Raw genomic sequence first — 6,972 nt, 5'->3', positions numbered from 1 at the left:
CAACCAGCAGCTCTGCCTGAGCAAGGGGACAGTTGTGGTATTTGTTCAAAAAAACATGGTATCACGTCCCACCAACAATGTGAGACTCTGCTTAGTCATGCTAATCAAAGAATTAGGACAACTGGAGAATGGAAGTAAGGAACAGTAGAGAAAGACAACAGTAGACTACTGCGTGTGTTGTATCCATGTCCTAATATTCTTCCATCTGCATGAAACAACCCAAAGGACCAACAGCTCCCTTTTGCTGTCAAATATACTTAATTCAAACTGAATGACAAGTCCACCTGCTCGTATCTTGGTATTTGAGGACCTGATGTTTGGTCATCTGTAATTGTAAACTGCCTGTCCTCTGACCAGGGAGAAAGCTGGCATTAACAGCCAGGTAGCTGGTTGGGGTATACAACTGACATCTCCTCTTAGAGTGATGATTTGCTCATGAGCACATCTGTCCACCTTCACAGACTCATAGAATCATTTAGGTTGGAAAAGACCTTTAAGATCATCAAGTCCAACCTTGCTGCAGGAATCCTATTGCTGCGGTAGCATTTGACTTAGTCACAGCCTCACCACAAGACACAGATGCAAACAACAGAAGAATTCAGTCCGGTAGCATTAGCAGCACCGTAAGCAATGTCTTTTTTTTGTACACAACTTTCGAGGGGCTGTCTTAAGCACCCTCGTGCATACTCACCCCAGGCAAGATATATGGTATGAACTCCATCCTATGCGGCACTGAACGCTCTGTCCCTAGCAGAGACCTTAACAGAGCAGCTAAGCACATGCTTAACTCAAACACCTGGGTAATCCTGTTGATGATAAGCCCGTGCCTAAGTGCTTTATTGGATCTCAGCCAGAGCGCTCCATGCCTTGCAAAGCTGAGCTCCAAAGGGGATAAAACATCACCTATGTATCGAAGAAAAGGTAAGGATGTCACCCCCACCTGCAGCTGCAAGAAGAGGATGATCTGTTGACCTGGGGGAGAATACGCTATCTGCAAGACTGGGTTGGTCTTTTTTTGATCAAAAACCATCCCCTCCCTCGCACTATAAAACAAATTCCTCCCTTTTCATTTCAAATAACCCACATTCCTATTCCTGCTTTTGCTTCAATAATAATTTTTGCAAAGGTTTCTGGAGTCCTTATACTGCTGAGATCCATATGCAAGGAGAGAACGTAGACAAGGAATCTCCCCACTTTCCAATCACCTGGCCCAGCGTGGAGCTGCTCTGCAAGTTAATGCTCTTAAAGACGATTCAAGAAAAGGTCAAGATTTGGTCGGTGAGTCAGTGCAGTGTGAAAAGTGTCAAACAACAGCAGAAAATTAAGGGGTTTTTAATTTAACACTAGGATAAACTCCATATCCCAAAGAAATATGCTCAGAAGTGAAGTCTTTGTTCCTTTCATTTTTCCTTTCTGCCAAAGACAATCTCCTGCTCTCTCCCAGTGTGATTTCACTGACTACAAGAGAATTATATCCCTCAGGACCAGCATTGTTTATTAAGAATAGCTTAACACGAGTTTTAGGATATGTGAATCCCATGCCCAGCTATTTAAAAGATGCTACTTTTTGTTCTGTTTTTATTATTAAAAAAAAAAAAAAAAAAAAGAAAAAAAAAAGACAGAAGCTGTTTTCAACATTCCGACAAAGGTTTTCCAAAGGAGGACCCAAAAATAGGGGATAATATCCATACACAGAGTGGAATCAGCCAGTAACTCCCATTTATTACAGAGGAAGATTTTGGATGCTAAGAGCAAGAAAACCAAGCTATCAGTTTAGACACTACAAGCTGGATTTTAGAGCATTCATATTAGATTCCAACTCTAAAAGCCTATACCTTTACATTTTGTAACTTTTTATTTTATTTTCATAAAGATAGGTCGTACACCCAGAACCCTGAATCTCAAATAAACCTAAATGTAAATTTAAGAAATGCCAAAAGAAAGCCAAAGAGTGCAGAACTGAAACTTAAAATTGCAACAATTCTAGCCCCTATCGATCGGTGGAAAGCCTTTACTCTAAAACAATTATTAAGAAGTTGTCCAGCTTCCCCCAAAGATACACATCAAAAATGTTAGGAGAGAGGTAAATAAATAGGCGAACAGTCTCCTAATTTCCATTTAGAATTAATCTGAGATGTTTTTCAGGCCCACTGTCATGACATGAAAACATCCTCTGCCCTATAAACACATTATATGCTGCTTTATAAAGCTCTAAAATAATTTGTTTACTTCTGTGGCAAGTTTGATTTATTAGAGTTTATTGCTCCTGGTTTTACCTCCTTAGTTAAGAAACAAAAGTTTAGGACAAAAAAAAAGCAAGCTGTGAAGAAATCGCAGCTACGACTGAGTTTGCCATAGCAGTAAAAGACCTGAATTTGAATATTCAATGCGCTCCGGAAAAAGCCGGTCGAAGATAGGTGCATGTGCTTTGGTGACCCATTCAAAGCCTTGCTTTGAAATACTGTCCCAGTTGTTTTTCATAGAAGGGCATGAACCACGATGAAATCACTAAATTTGTGTTCCCTTGCTTTTGTTTTTTTAAAAAAAAAAAAAAAAAAAAATTACTGCCATCCCTTAAAAGCTTGTTTTCTTTGTTGATTAAGCAGCAGTCAATTTTCCCTTTTCAAACAACCACTGAGCAACAGCCTCCCGACCCCCTCGGATATTCGGGCTGCTGGCAAATACTAAAACCTCGGTGACAAACTGCAAAAAAGCTCGACCTTTCCCCTTGTCCGGTGACCCCCTGTTCGATTTGTACTTTAGCTAACCAATACCTGATTAGATAATGCTCAGCTCTAGACCCACAAAATGAGATAAAATTCAAATTTATGGCTTTTCATTTAAACTGGTCTACAGCACTCTAATCATGACCCAAGCGCAACTCTATCACAACAAATTCTCTTTGTCCCAGAGTGTGTTTTATGGCTGAAGTATATAAATGGACACGATAGACATTGTTTTGTTGTACTTGCTCTGACAAAACTCTGCGTCGACGCCATAGGGAGGCTTGCTGTAGGGGAACGTAGGAAGAGATCCCATGAAATTCCTCAGCCTTTTGCAGCAAATTTTTCTGCATCGTCAACAGCCTGGCTGCAAAAATTAACAGCAGCATTTACTCCAGCTTCCACTTCTCTCCCTCCCCACCACTACAGGCTAATCCTAGTGTCACCTCAGATGGACATCAGTCACAAAAACTGGAAGTCAGAAGTATCCCACAGCTGGAAATACCCCAAACTATGACAATCTTTTGCAAGGGAATTTAGCGTGGTGTCTTATAAAAACATCCTTTCCAAAGACATAGTTAGAGTCCACATCTGTGTGTAGCTATAAAGTCTTCCCTGCAACGTGCACATAGGGGTTTGGGTTGAAATTTTCTAGTTTAAGACTCTAGGTTACCTAGCAATCTGAACAACTGCAAAAAAGGGGCAAGTCTTTGATAGTAAAGTCAGTAATACATGGAGTATTAGCAAACAGCTAAGGAAGATGCTCAGCTTTCCTTCCAAAAATGTTTTAGTATGTTTATGCTAATTATTTTCTTGAACAAAGATTCTTCCTTCATCATCTCTGAAAGTCAAACACCAGCGTATGTTCAGTGTTTCACCTTAAACTCAAAAAAATTTAGATAAAATGGAAGGATTGCTTTTCCAGTCACTTAGTCATCCTCACTGTAGCTGCAGGGGACTCTATTCAAGAGAATTAAATAAGCACACAAACTTGTTGCAACCCCACTATATATTTCTCTGAGCAACGCATATGTGAGGTGAAGAAACAAGTAAACCAGGACACAGCAAAACATTTCTTTGGCCTGTGGGACCAGCCAGAAAGTTCGAGCGGGTTGAGGGATCTCGCCTTTTGAAGCCACCAGACACAGCTGACCTCTATAGCATCATGAACTATTCTAGGAATTATATATAACCAAACAGAAAAGAATATCTTGACAGCAGCTACGTCAGTGGAATTCTCTCAGCACACAAGTATCGTTATGGGAAAAAAAGATTTTAAAACCTCTCATACTACAAAGTCATTAAAATCCACAGTCAGTACCATACAGAAGCTTTGGCTCCATCCTTCCTCCATTTAAAATATAACAATGAAATTTCACCTTGATATCGGCAACAGCAGACTGAATTCCCCATTTGTTAGCTGACTTATTGGCACCTGGCAGGAGAAATGCCATTTCACAAAGGTGCCCATTCAGGCAGAAAAACTGACGGCAGAAAAGCTCATCTTCCCAAGACCTCGATAAATGACACCTTTCCCTCACCATCCCATGCTCCCTTTGACACCGCCTGACCCTACACAACTACTTTCTCCCTTTTTTATCCCAAGGCATAGGTCCAAGGTAGTGGTGGTTTCCAGAGCAGTGTGATGATGACCATCTGGGCTGGGACGGGCAAGGTCTTCTCCAGCACTACCAGGGTCCCCCACATCTGTCCTTTGCCCTTAACCTTCACTACATGCCATCATGCTCCTTATGCAAGCTCTGGTAAGCAGCAATTGTCTCCCTTCCATTACAGTAAATGTACTTAACCCACTTGTTGGAAAAATATTCTGTTTCAAGCTCCCTTGAGCATTGCAGAGCACTTCTAGGTGAGTGGCCAAATTGCAGAGGGACTCGACTGTTGATTTTGTGTGATTTTTCTCCAGCCCTTTTCAATAGCTTCTCCCCAGCTGTCCGAAATCTATAACGCTGTTCAAATGGCATGAGTCCTGCAGCTTGAAAGGGATTCAGTCTGCCAGCTGGGCTTCCAGCACTATCAAGATATGCATTTCTTGTGCCGATTTTGTAGACCGCAAAATCCTAAATATTTGAAGCAGGAAAACTGGTCTCTAATACTGCAGTACATTATCAACATCTAAGGGTGTGAAAAATCACGATGGGTTTCCCTCAATATTATTATCCTGCACTATACCACCTGAGGAATATCCTAAAAATCTCTGATTTTGGTATATGTTAAACCTGCAAGTACAGCCGTGTCTCAGCAGTTTTGCTCCAATTTCTGTTATCAATATCTGAGCTTAATTGTGTTGTGGTTAAAAGTCAGATTTTATGGCTTCCTGGTGCCTTTGTCAAATAATAAAGATTTCTCAGCAGCAATTATATTGCATCAGGGTCTGTTAACTTGATAGAGTGCTGCCACCTCTATAATTTCTCCTGACACTATTCTGTCATATTGTCACACGTCTCACCAGAGTTTAAACAACCAGATGGAAAGTTTGGAATGAACTCACGGAGTATTTATGGACAGCAAATCAAACCTCTATTTTCCACCATATCTGCAAGGCTCTGCTCCACAGCAAAACTCCATTTTTTCCTGGGAAAATGAACCTCCCAACTCTCCAGAGGTCAGTCATGCCCCTAGAGAGCCGTGCAAACTCTGCACTTCTCCTCTTATCAGAAACCAAAGGAAACGTACAGATGGAAAGCTGAGATTGCACTCTGTTTCTACAGCACATTGTTAAAACTATGAATAAAACCGGGCAAGAACATTTGTTACGGCATAACACAACTGGCAACATGCAGCACTTGAGGTCTAAAGCCCTGACCTGACCATGGACCTGCAACTCGGCCAACTCCACGATGGTATCACAGCGAGGAAACCACATTGCCCCCAAAGGCAGGGAAAGCAAGAGGCAACTGTTGTACTCGCCAAAGGAGGCCTTGTGCTCCTTCAAGAAAAGCAACATTTCTCAGAGCATCTGCAGAAGTAACATGAGCCACATCATCCCCATATGTGCTAGGTCTGACACCAGCATCCAAACATACTTTCACTGAATGAATGGCAAAATTCCCATTAAGTTAAACGGAACCAGGATCAAACCCCCAGTTTTTGACATCCCAGAGTAGCACAAGGTTCTGCAATAGCAATTTTAGCCACACAATGCCAAATTTTAGGGCTATTCTAACCATTGTCAACAGAAAGGGGCGATGCACAACCCTGAAAGCAGCACTCAGTTTCTTTTCAAATATGTAGCGCAGTGTCATTTGCAAATCCCTAACCCACGAACATACAGCAGGACTGCACAAGAGCAGACTAAAAATGGTAGAGAAGTGTTCCAACAACGCAATTTCTTCCTTTCCTTCCCCAAAAGAGACATCACCTGCCAATATCCACCCAAACAGATTTCATGCATGAAGAGCAACAATAATTCCTGCCTTTTTTCTTTTTTAATTTACACTTGTTTCCATCCAGAAAGCCCTGAAAGGCCACACAAAGCAGTCTTCCTGCACACAAATATCCCCTGGCTGCTGCAAGATAGGACTCAAATTCTACAAATATTTCTGTGTTTATAGACACGCAAGAGAGTTCAACAGACCAAAAGAATGTAAAGTGTCTTACCTCCCAACCGTAACTGGGATCTTTAAGGTGTGGCCGCTGCTCTCCTACAAAAGGGCCAAACTTTTCCCCTGCTTCAATCTTCCTTTTGGTCCATATCCCTAATCCTGCTCCAGGAATGTTGGATTCTCGGAGCTCAAACTCTGAAGGAATGGGAATGTCATCAGGGATGTATATCGGAGCCTTGTAAGGAGAGCTCTCCTTTGGCGTGAAAGCTTCGCTGGAGGTTGCTGGAGAAGACGGCTCTTGAATGTTGGCAGATGTTGGACACTGGATGTTTGCAGCCTCTCCATCAGCTTCTGGCACTTCCTCCAAAGGAAGTTCAGGAAAACTTTCATACAAACATTCGTCACCTGGAAAATAAAGCCAAACAGTAGGATTTGAAATACCCTGACAGATTTTGCATATGAAATCCTTTTCGGCATGCACATGAAATGGGGAGGACAGTTTGGTAGGCGCATAGCACCTTCATCAATCACTAGTCCCGCAGCAGAACCTCACCCTGAAAGGAGTCAAGCCTTTTCCCTACTGTAGGCCTGGGGGTACACAGTGTTTTTCTCAATATTCCTGACATCAAAAGTAGTTTACATCATTGAACACAAGCGAGGGAATTGCATACAGATGTATACGCAGG

The 6,972-nt window shown here is 41.9% G+C and overlaps 1 protein-coding gene across 4 annotated transcripts in view; it reads right to left on the bottom strand.

Annotated features, from left to right (window-relative positions):
- The window catches only part of MECOM (MDS1 and EVI1 complex locus), a 200,063-nt gene extending 193,380 nt beyond the window's left edge, over window positions 1-6,683 (bottom strand). For all 4 annotated transcript variants that reach the window (XM_009645775.2, XM_009645776.2, XM_009645777.2 and 1 more), the window contains exon 1: window positions 6,342-6,683. The gene's annotated coding sequence lies outside the window, so the exon portion shown is untranslated. The remainder of the gene's footprint in view (window positions 1-6,341) is intronic.
- Window positions 6,684-6,972: the final 289 nt, after the last annotated feature.

This window comes from Egretta garzetta, unplaced genomic scaffold (genome assembly GCF_000687185.1).
Source record: "Egretta garzetta isolate BGI_Z169 unplaced genomic scaffold, ASM68718v1 scaffold638, whole genome shotgun sequence".
Classification (NCBI taxonomy): Eukaryota; Metazoa; Chordata; class Aves; order Pelecaniformes; family Ardeidae; genus Egretta; species Egretta garzetta.
The sequence above is the reverse complement of the archived record's forward strand: the minus strand, read 5'-3'. Positions and strand labels throughout refer to the sequence as shown.